Source organism: Castor canadensis, chromosome 19, assembly GCF_047511655.1.
Source record: "Castor canadensis chromosome 19, mCasCan1.hap1v2, whole genome shotgun sequence".
NCBI classification, from domain to species: domain Eukaryota; kingdom Metazoa; phylum Chordata; class Mammalia; order Rodentia; family Castoridae; genus Castor; species Castor canadensis.
This window is the reverse complement of record NC_133404.1, coordinates 27,158,707-27,169,181: the sequence shown is the minus strand read 5'-3', so window position 1 is coordinate 27,169,181 and position 10,475 is coordinate 27,158,707. Positions and strand designations below refer to the sequence as shown.

Here is a 10,475-nt window from a genome sequence, read left to right as displayed (position 1 = left end):
AGAAGATGGCGAGACCTCTGACAAATGATTTTCATTTGTAGGATGTATTGTTCATCTAATGTTCTTACTACATGTATGTACATTACATTACATAAAAGACAGGGAAGACCTCCCTTCCACACTTCTCCTGATGTCTGGCCTCAACAGCTTGTTCTGTTTTCAAAAGTATGTAATAACTGTAACATAGATAACCAGGACTATGCTTACTGTGTGCCAGCAAGACTAAAAACTCTTCTTCAAGTCCAAATATATTGAAGTTGTCTCTTTCCCACACATACAAAATGAGCAAAGCTTTCATTATTCACCAAATGGGAAAATTAAACACTGCAATTACCTGTCTATTGCCCCAGGAGGTTGGGCATTGTTTAATGAGACGGTGCTATGTGAAGTTGCAGACTGTGCCTGACCATAAACAGACATTAAAGAGGGTTACTTAATGGGGGAGGGGGGAAGGAGGGGAGTGGGGAGGGGGAGAAAAAAAAACTTTCCAAGTCTTCCTATCCAGTGTCGGTTTCCCTGAGAACTTCTGAACCTTAGAACTCAGCTGGAGTTTAAGAGTAGGGAGATCTTAGGAGGTGATAACTGGGCCTGTGACTAAAAAGCCAAACACAACAAACCTAAACTAAATTGCAATCTCTCTCATAACAAAATTGGCAGGGCCCCTGCCTTGCTTTGCTTGGGAGTGGTGTTCACTGAGAGGCCCCAGAGGGCTCTGTATTTATGTTTGACGATTGGTCTGAAATCTTAGAGCCTTGGAGCCAGCTGGCAGAGCTTGGTGAGGCCTGCATGATACGGAGGGCAGGAATTGGCAGATTTGGCTATAGTTCAAACCCCAGCAGGTCACTGTAATATGTGGAAGAATCCTGGGGGGGGGGTAAAGTGGGAAAGGACCCCAGTTCTTCCTGCCTTGGGGCCTTCAAGACCCTAAGTGTTCTGAGTTTCAGTGGTCTCACTCAAAAATTAAATTCATATTTCTTATTTAACTGCATTTAACATATAAAAGTTTTTAAGATAAGGGTGGGGGCAGTAAGGAGGTTGGGGGTTTGGGACCAATGGGGCTCACCCTGAAGCACCAAGCTTAGTTGACATGGTGCCTGTACCTGCCTAGAGTGACAGGTGGGGTGTCTCTTCCTCCCTCCCACACCACTGGGATGCTTGAAGGAAGAAAGGATGTTCCCCTTGTCTGTGGCTCTGGCCTACTGCTGCCTGGGTACCCGGGAGAGCAAGCAGCCCCTTCTGCTCATGAGTCACCATGCCAGAGCCCCTTCTTCCCCTCCCATGAGGGAAAGTGTCACCTTTCACTCATTTCTTGTTCCCATTCCTCCTTCTCCGCCTCCCCATCCTGCCACTGTAGACGGCTTGCAGGTGTCACACTGTTCCTTTGCAACAGGCATGTGGAGGACAAACAGTCCTTCTCCAAGCCTGGGGTGGGGTGGGAGGACAAACATTTGCCATATGGTGAAGTCCCACCAGCCACGATGTGGATTCAGACGGGAGGACCAAGGACCAATGATGGAGTTAACACAGGAGGGGAAAAGGAGGGAAGGGCTACAAGGTGGGTGGCTGACAGGCAAGCCGCACTGCCAGGGAGTGGCAAAGCCCAGGCCCAGCCCTCTGGGGCTTCCCTGGTCCCAGGTGTTGGAGAATGTCCCCACGAGGTGACTGGAGGTTGCAGAGGCAGGAGGCTGACACTAGAGGGCAGGGCGGGGTGACGGGACAGACACTAAACTGCCCGGTCCCAGCTGGGGAGTCGGATGAGAAGCGGGAGTGGTGGGCGCCCGCCGGGTTCCATGCGCCCGCGGGGTTCGGCTGGGAGGCGTCGCTAGGGGAGAGGTGACCCGTGCGCCCCATTGTCCCCGGGGCGATGCGGCCCCCATCTCGAGCGGGCTCCGGAGGTCCTGCCTGCGGCCTGGCTCCCGGGAGGGGAAAGAGACAGCGGTCCCCGCAGGCCCCACTCAGGGGCCGCTTTGTGTCAGGCGTGCTGCCGCTGCGCCGGGAGAGGCGTCCGGAACCCCGGCTCTTTCCAAGCACGACAGCGGCCCCGCGCTGACCCACTTTTCCTCCCGCCTCCCCGGCCCCGGGCCGAGAATAAACGCGGCCGCAGCCAAGCAGGTGCGAGCAGGCGGCGGGGCGGGGGGTGAGGGGGGGCCGGAGGGGCGGGGGCTGTTGGCGCAGGGGCCACCGACCGCCCCGCCCCCTTGTCCCCCACGCCTGGGCGAGCCACGGCTTCCGAGGCGGGGCCGGCAGGGGAACAGGGCCCCGCGAAGGGGAGGGGGGACAGAGGTGAGGGGGAAAGGACTGGGGGGGGTACAGCTTTGGGGCAAGGAAGAACGGAACTGCAGGGAAGGGGAACAGGAGTGGGGGAAGATGGGGACACGATTGGGGGAGAAGAGGGACAGGGCTGGGAGGGGGGCAGAGCTGAGGGGAGGAGGGTGAACAGGGCTTGGGGGCAGGCCAGGAAGAGGAGGAGGAGGGGGGACAGGACTGGGGGAGGTGGGGGGACGGGGCTGGAGGGGAAGGGCTGGAGGGAAGAAGGGTTCGCGAGCTGGGGGAGGAGGGGACAGGGACAGGGGAAGAAGGGGCAGGGCTGTAAGGAGGAGGGAGACAGCTGGGGGAACAGGGCTGGAGGAGAGGGGCCAGCGATGGGGTAGAAGGGGAGACAGGGCTAGGGGAGCAGGAGGAAGGAGGAAGGGCGGGAGAGATGGAGAAAGAAGCTGGGGCGGGGGGAGGCGAGCAGGAGGGGAAGGAAGATGGGAAGAAAGAGGTGGCAGAGGAGGGGCCAGGGAGAGGAAGGGCGAAAGGCAGGAGGAGGGAGAGGGCACCCTGCCCCTTTCCTGGGCGGAGGCCAGCTGCGGAGGAAATGTAGAAATGGGTGCAATGCACATCCGCCTCCTGGGGCCGGGGGTCCAGCCCCACCCCACCCCACCCCACCCCTGTCTGCCAGCACCATTGCTTCCAAGGCTGTTCACGCTGAGCTGGGCCGATGGGGACTGGACCTCCCCAACGCCTGGGCATTTTTAGATGAGATCACTTGTTCACCGAATGACTGGGTCTACCTGGGGGACTTCTGGCCCTACAGCCTGGTGGTGCAACGTGCACAGAGGGTGGGAGGGTGGCTAGGGATGAATGGAACGCAAGGGTCCTGCTACCTCCTTCCCTGTCCCTGAGTGTCCTCAGGTCCCTCTGAGTGTCCTCACTGCTGGGCATTAGAGCTTGAAAGTTCCCTGGCCCAGGACAGGGGCTCTGCCCGCGAAGTCCTTGTTAACCCCTCCACCTTTACGATTACTACTATCTACCTACCCGAGTTAAAGACGTTAATTCGTAAATGGATCTTCACAAACGACATGCGCAATAACCCCTTTCTTTCTGCTCACGCCTGCTTTCCAATGGGGGGGGGGTGTGGAACATGCCTTGTACAGAGGTGGGGGCGGGATATCATAGGAGCTGGTGGGTATTGAGGGTTCACCAAATGCCAAGCCCTGGGTCTGACCACTTGACATATCTGAACTCATTCAATCCTCACAAAAGATTGATTACTGTCATTCCCATTTTTCAGGTGAGGAGCCTCAGACACAGAAGGATTAAGCTGACACCCAGAATCGTGCAGCTACTATGAAATACTGTCAAGATTGGAGCCTGGCTCCAGGGCCCCTAACTTAACGACCTGGCATCCTACTTTCTATGCAAGTCATTCCCCAGATTGTTTTTCCATGTTCGATATATTTTCTGCAACCCTTGGAAGGTTCCTAGAGCAGGAACTGGCAGCTTTGTGCATTTGAGCTTTTTGTAGATATTAACAAAACCCTCCATAACAGGGGGCCCCTTGCACACAGCCTGCAGGCTCCACATTTGACTCACACATCTCCATCTCCATAGACAAGTACCTTTGGTTCTCTTCAGGTCAGGTTGTAGGGAAGAGGGAAGCCCCCAGCCCAGGGACAGAGGCCCGCCCATGCAGGCTCTGGAAATGAGCAAGGTGACATTTGGCTGAGCACACCTGGACTTGGGACTAGAAGAAGATGCCTAGAGTGTGCTTGTGGCTTGTCCAGCTGTGGCATCATGTTTTATGGTGACCTAAGTGTCCAAGTGAGTCTGCTCCTACTACCGACCTATAGTGGCCTCTGAACGCCTGTGCAGTCTCCCAAGCATTTCTTCCAGAATCTTCAAAATTCTTCTTGCTGACCTGGAGAGTGAGAGAGAGAGCGAGCGAGAGGGAGAAATGATTAAGAAGAGGGAGGGAGGAAGGAGGAAGGTAGGAAAAGTATCTTATAGGTTTAATTTACATTTGCTTTTTACTAGGAAGATGAGGGTAGAGACGTCAAATAAATTCCACTTCACCCTTCTAGAATAACAGATCTGGAACGAGGCAGAGGAGGATGGGAAGACAGCTGAGAAAGCCTGCCTCACAGTTAGGCTTACCCTCATGACATGCCAACAGAGTTGGAAGACTGACAGGGGCCAGTTCTATACGGGCCTGCAAAGAGAGGGTGTGCCTCTCAGAGCTGCTTAGAATCCCAGCTGTGGTAGAGCAGTGCCCTATGGCTTATTTAATTTTTTTTATCATCCTCAAAGATCTGTCACCTTTTCATTTTAATTAGCCAAACATTTTGTAGAGTATTACAAAGAAGAAAGAGAATTCTTCATCTGTTAAAAATGATGCCCCTTGATTTACAATGAGGTCGTCTCAATAAACACATTGTAAGTTGAAAATATCTTAAGTCAACAGTACCTTTGCTACGCCTCACCAAACATCCCAGCTTAGCCATGCAGCACACTGTGGAGTATCTGCTATGTCCCTTGTAATGGAGTCACTGAGTGGACCCCCTGCCCCTGCCCCTGCCCCTGCCCAGCATCAAGAGAGAGGATCACACTGACTATCACTGTCCAGGAAGAGATCAAAAGTAAAAATCCAAAGTATGGTTTCTACTGAATGTGTGTCATTTTGACACCATTGTATAGTTGGAATACTGTAAGTCCAACTGTCTTTGTCAGGACTATCTATCTATCTTCTATCTGTTTATCTATCTTTATCCTCTATATCTGTCCATCTATCTATCTTCCATAGCTATCTGTCTGTCTGTCTATCTATCTATCTGTCATCTATCCATCCATCTCTCCTGTTGATTCTGCTTCTCTGGAGAACCTGTCGTTGCTATCCTCTGTGTTGCTAGGTTTCTTTGTTACAGCAGCTGGCCCTTACCCTAGCTAAATCAGAGGCTGGTTAGTTAACACATGTGTAACCGTTTCTGGTTTGGCTTCCGTATGTTCTTTGTCTTCTTCACATGGCTCTCCACGAATTTTATGCATTAGTTGTATTGACCGTCTGATGGCTGCAAATACTTTCTTGTTGTCTATCACTCATCTCTTTATTTTGCTTGAGGTGACTCTCATTCTAGAGAATGTAAGTTACAGCTTTTGATGCTTGTGACAGAAATCCAACTCAATCCAGTATAATGCAGCGAGCTATTTACTGACAGCTCATATAACTAACATCTTTATAATAATGAAGTTTCCCACAGGAAACAATACGTCCCTCAATGTATGTCTTCTAATATAATTTAAAATTGTTCTTCCTCTAAGTCCTCCATAAATTTGGTTAGATTTGTGCCTGAATTATTCATGATTTTTCTTGCAATTGCAGATGCTATCTCCTACTTGGTATATAGGTAAAGTATTGATTTTTATATCTGTTCTGAGTCTCCAGTCTGATTCTCAGATCCTATTGGATCTCTCATGGGATATTAATATACTAATTTTAATATGTTCGTCTAGCTCTTGCTTGAGCTGTTTGCTCTGGGGTTCTGTCTGTTTCTTCAGCACACTGTTGGTTTCCTTCAAATGTCCCAGGAGTCTCAGTTGTCTTAGCCCATTTGTAAATGAGTGTCAGAAGAGTGGTTCCCAAAGTTTAGTCCACTGAATGTGTGTCATTTTGTGTGGGTTCCCAAGATGCTTCCAAGGCTATCTGAACAGACGAAACCATTCAGTAGGAATACAAAGACTTCTTTCTCTCTTTTATGGGGGTTCAGAGTTGTCTAGAGAGCCTACATGATGTTGTGATATCACAACGTCTTGAAAGCAGGTATGAAAATCGGGCTGGTGATTAGGCTAGACACTGGATTTTCAAAAACATAAAATAATGTCACTCCATTTTTACTAAATAAAATATCTTGAGAAAAATGCAGCTACTTTCATAAATATCATTTTAATTAATGCAAGTATTAGTTTAAAATAAATGAATAAATACTTTAGCACTTTTTCCATTTGAATTTCTATTACCATAAATATTAAAAGGTTTAACCCACACAAATAAAAGCACTCTGGGACTTTCCATCATTTTTGAGAGAGTGCTTAGTCAACTTTCTCAATGTTCTGTTAGTCAGCTTTCCATCATTATAACTAATATCTGAGACAATAAACTCACAAATAGAAATGGTTTAGAAGACCCCATCTCAACCAATAAGCTGAGTGTGGTGGGGCACATCTGTAAATCCCAACTATATGGGAGTCATAGTAGGAGGATCATGATCTAAGGCTGGCTAGGGCAAAACATGCAAAACCTTAAGTGACCAGCACTGGTGGCTCACACCTGTAATCCTAGCTACTTGGGAAGCAGAGATCGGGATAATCTCAGTTCAAAGCCAGCCTAGGCAGATAGTTCGTGCGACCCTATCTCGAAAAAACCCTTCATAAAAACAGGATTGGTGGAGTGGCTCAAGGTGTAGGCCCTGAGTTCAAACCGTAGTACTGGAAAAAAAAAAAAAAAACCTAAAGCAAAAAGGGCTGGAGGTATGGCTCAAGTGGTAGAGCCCTTACCTAGCAAGCACAAGCCCCAAAAAAGAAAAATAAATATTTTCAGAGGTTTTAGTCCACAGTGGGTTGGACCTGTGGTGAGGCAGCACATCCTGACAGGGAGCATGTTGCAGACAGCTGCTTACCCGATGGTCAAGACACAAAAAAAAAAGAAAGAGGAAAGGGTCCGAGTCCCTCAGGGCATACCCCCAACAACCTGAAGATTTTGCTGTGGGCCCCACCTCTCCAAGCTTCGGCCACCTCCCAAGAGGGCCACACTGGGGACCAAGCCTTTGCCACATAGACCACTGAAGGACCCTTAAAATCTGAACTATGGCAGAGGGCAAAGAGTGGCTGAATGCAGTTGTGTTGGGAGTTGCTGGTCTTGACTGATTACACACACCCCCCACCCCCGCCATGTGCAGCAGCTCTGGAAACAAGTCCCTTCTGGCAGGGACAGTCCAGCAACCCCAGCACCACTGTGTGTGGTCATGGAGACAAGAGCAGGGTGTCTTCATAGGGCAATCTGTCTCTACCATGGGCTGGTGGTGACATGACAGTCACCTGAGCAGAGCCAGTGTTTCTCTGGAGGCTCCCCACAGATCTCTGTCTTCAGTGTCGTTGCTGCTTTCTGACTTTGTTCCAGGACAGATATGGCACCTGCTCAGCCACTTGGGTGGCCCTGGTTTGTTTTTTTAAACTTCTTCTGTTTTTTTTTTTTTTTTTTGCGGTATTGGGGCTTGAACTCAGGGCCTGCCTACACCTTAAGCCACTCCACCGGCTTTTTCTTTTTTTTTTTTATTGTAATGGGTTTTTTTCAAGATGAGTTCTCATGAACTATTTGCCCAGGACTGGCTTCAAACCACAATCCTCCTGATCTCTGCCTCCTAAGTAGATAGGATTACAGGTGTGAGCCACCAGCGTCCAGCTTGGGTGGACATTGAAATAATTACTCCACCCATGTCCCATGACCCATTCCTTCCCCACTGGCACCTTCCTTTCCCCTCCCCCCATCTTCAGACTTGGGGAGTTTTTAAGATGTCCTCCCTCTTGCACAACCCTGCGGGTTCCTTGGCTCTGTTGGGTTTTGCCACTACCCTGATCTCAACTGCTTTATATCTTCCAGAAATTCTCCAGTGTTCAGGTCTGCTGGTGGCACTATCTGTCGTCCAGGACTTCTAAGTGTTTCTTCTTACATTTCTTCTATTTCAGAGGAAGAGATGAGTTGGATCCGAGAAGTACCTGAGAGTGTTTAGTTAGTCATCTTGAACGTCATGGAAAAGATGGTCAAATGAATGAATGAATGAGCAAGGGTTATGGTGTTGAACCTCAGGGTAGGGAGGAGGCCAGTGTTGACACAGACCTTCCTCCAAGACAGGCTATTGGGAGGAGCCCAAGGTGACTGACTGTGGACTTGATGCCCTACCTTGTGACAGGCAGGTCAGGGAAGATGGGGGTGAGCTTGGTCCATATAGCTTCAGAAGATGAACTCCAAAGCAGATTGCAGGGATATCCTGTCTTTGGGCTTAACTTAGGTGGTGGGAGTTAAGTCACAGGGCATAATTGCTAGAAGAAAAGAACCCGATGACTGTCTTGTGTTCCAATCTTGATTCTTCAGGAAAGTATGGCTCACATCTCCTGAGCGCTGGGCCGAACACGAAGAGGTAGGAGCTGGGAAGAAGAGAAGGAGAGAGGAGCATGGACTATGGAGAGGAAGCTGTGGGGTGCTTTGTGTTTGGGGAGCTTCATGCTTCCTCCTGCCTTGTGCCTGATGGGTTGATAACATCACATTGGTCATGGTTCCCTTCTCATAAAAAGCAGACAGAACTCTTTAAAGATGCTGTCAGGACAGCAGCAGGGGGCCTGAGGTGACTACAGAGCAAATCAGGGGAAGGAAACATAAGTTGCTTTACATTTTACTGAAAAAAGAAATACTTTCCTCCCAAAGCAGGGGGCTGAGCTATGTGCCCTGGCACAGACACAAACCAAAGCAAACCCTAGGCTGCTTCTCTGAAAGCGTGGCCACACCCTCGGGACATGGGAAAGGCTTTCTTCTCTATTTCAAATGACCCTGTTTTGCCTTTTTTAGATGCAAATGTTTATTTGGTCTGACTTTGAAATACCTCAGTGCAGCTGAAATAATTTAAGGCAGCCCTGTAAGAAGCAACCACTTCCTGACCTTCTAACATGTGAACCCTTCACTGGGACCACAGAGAGAATTCTGAGGACACCTGAGGGTGGCGCCAGCTCCTCCCTCACTGGGCCTCCCTGGCCACACAGTCAGGGTGAGCACTGTACACAAGGACCTTGGTGTGGCTTGTGCAGATGGGTGCCTCTGCAGGGCAGTGACAACCATTGAGGAAGCCAGCCATTTGTCAGGGACCTGCCATAGGCCAGTCACCTCTGGGAAAGGGACTAGGAGCCACTGGGCTCACCTTTCAGTGGTTGGAAATTTTACCCACATCCTAGAGGTACAGGGTGTAGATGTACAGAAGTCTGTCGTGGAGTTGGGTGGACTGAATTAGTAAATTACAGCTGTCCCTATATATCTTTGGAATCTGATGGCTCCTGAGTCCTATATGTAAAATGGTGTGGTGGTCTCATAAAACCTATGCATACCCTCCTGTATACCTTAAATCATCTCTAGATAATTTAGAATAACCAATACAGTGTAAATAGTTGTTACACTGTATTGTTTAGGGAAAAAGAGTAAGAAGAAAAGTTTGTTTATTTCAGTGCAGATACAATTTTTTACCCCAAATAATTTTGATTAAATATACCCATGTGGAACTGGAGGATTCAGGGGCCAACTGTACCTAAAAAATAAGACATGAGGCCAGGGATGGTAGCTCTCACCTATAATCCCAGATACTCATGAGGCAGAGATTGGAAGGTCAAAGCTAGCCTGGACAAAAAGTTAGTGCAATTCCATCTCAACAAATAAACTAGGTGCAAGATCTGAAGCCTGTTATTCTAGCTACTCCGGGGGCAGAGATCAGGAGGATCACATTTCAAGGGCAGCCCCAGCAAAAAGTTAGCAAGTCAACAAGACTGGTGTGGTTTTGAAGGTCTGTGGTCCCTGCTATGTGAGAGGATCCAGGTTCAGGTCTACCCTAGGCAAAAACACAAGACCTTATCCAAAAACAAATAGCTAAAGCAAAAAGGGCTGGGGGCATGGCTCAAGTGGTAGAGTGCCTGTGTAGCAAGTGCAAGGTCCTGAGTTCAAAGCCCAGTATCTTTAAAAAAGGAGGAGGAGGAGAAAGAGAGCAACTAGGAGATGAGTATGGTGCAGAACCACTGAACTGTGCACAATGACATAAGTCCAGGGGACCCTGTCTCACAGTCAAGGGCTGCCACAGTGTTACCTCATTTTATAGGGAAGATAATTAAATATCAGTTACTGGGCCAGGGTTGGAGCCTGAGCGCAACAACTGGCAGAGTCTGGCCTCTTTTGGAAGCTTGACCACTTGGTGCTCATAGCATCTCCCAGCCCCCAGACCAGGGGTGGTTATGCCATTGTCCCCTCCCTGTGGTGGGCACCCCAGCTGGCTGCAGGACTGTGCAAAGTGGGGCTTCACCTCCACTTGACTTTGCAAATGAAGAATGGAGACTGGCTGCACTGGGTGAGGCTGTCCACCCTGGTGCTACCCTGGCCTTGGCAGTGGGCCTGCTCTGTGCTTCGGTCC

At 49.4% G+C, this 10,475-nt stretch overlaps 1 long non-coding RNA gene across 1 annotated transcript; it reads left to right on the top strand.

Annotated features, from left to right (window-relative positions):
• Positions 1–1,620: 1,620 nt before the first annotated feature.
• On the top strand, positions 1,621–4,713 carry LOC141419202 (uncharacterized). Its single transcript, XR_012443859.1, has 2 exons — positions 1,621–2,112; positions 3,557–4,713. It is a non-coding gene; the product is annotated as an uncharacterized lncRNA (long non-coding RNA).
• Positions 4,714–10,475: the final 5,762 nt, after the last annotated feature.